The sequence below is a fragment of the Oryctolagus cuniculus genome, chromosome 15 (assembly GCF_051225735.1).
Source record: "Oryctolagus cuniculus isolate XC-2025 breed Fujian yellow rabbit chromosome 15, ASM5122573v1, whole genome shotgun sequence".
Lineage (NCBI taxonomy): Eukaryota > Metazoa > Chordata > Mammalia > Lagomorpha > Leporidae > Oryctolagus > Oryctolagus cuniculus.
In genome coordinates this window covers 16721933-16723664 of record NC_142881.1, presented here as the reverse complement: position 1 = coordinate 16723664, position 1732 = coordinate 16721933, and the positions used below count along the sequence as shown (strand labels likewise).

Sequence of the window (1732 nt, the reverse complement as noted above, 5' to 3'; positions counted from 1 at the left end):
CCGATCTTGAACAAACTACTTGAACTTCCTCTCAGTGCGTATCTCACAGGTGTGTTTTGAGGCTGACTATTCTTGTTGTCTTAGATAATGCTCTGTAATTACCCAATGGCGTAGATACTCCTGTTATCACCATATTACAGCTGGAAAGACTGATTCTGATGGTTAAACCATTTGTCGAAGATAATTAGCAGAGATAGAATTCAAACACAGATGCCAATGAAGCAGGTCTCTGGGATTCATTGGATAATGTTGTGGGGTAAGTTTATTTTTTCCACAATGGAACATAGATGTAACACTAATTCTCTTACATCTTTAGTATCTATACCATAAATCAATCATGACTGACATTAAGTACCAAATAAATTTCAAATACAGTTTTCATTGTATTCTTGGTGCCCAAGTTATGGATCTATTTCGGGAATGATTATACACAGGGTGCTTTTGAGTCTGAGAGACAGAAACTCAAACTTGCACATCACCAAAAGAAACACATTAATTCTCACATCTAGAAAAGCCCATGGTTGAATCCAGCTTCTCAACAGATGTCACCAGGAATCTGTGTCTTGCTGTCTGTTCTTTCTGCTTTCCTCTGGGCTGGCCTTGGTGTCAGACGGCTCATCCCATGTGAGGACAACGTGGCCACCAGGCTGATGGGCTGGCTTAGCAATCTGGGCAGAAAGGAAGAGTATTGTCCCTCAAATCCAGCAAAGCCTCAGGATTGTCCCTTTTTGTCTGGCTCAGGATACACACCCACCTCTGACAAAATCACTCCTCCAGGGTTAGAAGCCCCTGGATGGGTCAGCCATAGTCACGTGCGCCTCCCAGAGCTGTTGAGTGAAGGCAGCCTCGTTCAAATCAGCAAGCTGAGGGCAGGGCAGACTCAGATGGTGCTGTGAGGAGAAGAATGGGGGGAGGACGGCGGTGACATCCCACATTCACTACAAGTTGCCAAAGGCGTGTTGAGAAGGCATAAGTTAGCTGTTTGAGTCATAGTCAACAGCCCATTCGTTGGACCCAAACCCCCAGCCCTCACACACTCTGACAACAGTCCTTTTTCATCTGAGAGCCGCTTCAATCAGTGCTTTGTGGGGACATCCTAAAATACAAGGTAGCAAGAAGAGGAGAACCACACCTACCAAGTGGGGCCGAGCCAAGACTCCTTCCTCTGCCACCTTCCTTAGCTCTGCAGGGCCAGTGGCTGTTGCTGCTGTCCTACGGATGCAGGGAAGCTTCTTGGAGACATCAGTGTTCCCTTCTACCCTGAGGACCTGGAATCAGCCTTCCCTCAGGGGTCTGAGCAGACTTGACTTCACCCCTGATTGTCTTCCTATAGGTCAGGTGAGATGGGATAACGCCAGCGTGGGGCCCAGGTGCTCAGGGACTCCCCATCCCACAGATAAGCAATGCACTCAACCAAGCCAGTTCACCTGGGGGTAGCTGAGGGCGGTGTCACAGAATCTAAGGACATCACGGAAGCTGTGGAGTAGTCATTAAATAACTTTCTAGAAGCCTATGTCTGCCCCCATGTGCCGCTGACAGATTGTCCATCACACTGAACTGGCCCAGTGGCCAATTCAACAAGCATTCCAGAGTCTCTTGTCAGCTCAGGGACAAGCTAAACAGTACCATTCTGGTCAGTTCCATCAACCACTCAACACAGCCTTTGGAGTCGCCCTGTCGTCAGCTCAGCCATGTATTTGCTGTATGACTTTGGCCACCATTTCCTGATTTG

At 47.9% G+C, this 1732-nt stretch overlaps 1 long non-coding RNA gene across 1 annotated transcript; it reads right to left on the bottom strand.

Moving 5' to 3' along the window:
- Window positions 1-345: 345 nt before the first annotated feature.
- Window positions 346-1378, bottom strand: LOC149121914 (uncharacterized). Its single transcript, XR_016221165.1, has 3 exons — window positions 1137-1378; window positions 755-890; window positions 346-668 (listed from the first exon to the last, which is right to left on the bottom strand). It is a non-coding gene; the product is annotated as an uncharacterized LOC149121914 (long non-coding RNA).
- Window positions 1379-1732: the final 354 nt, after the last annotated feature.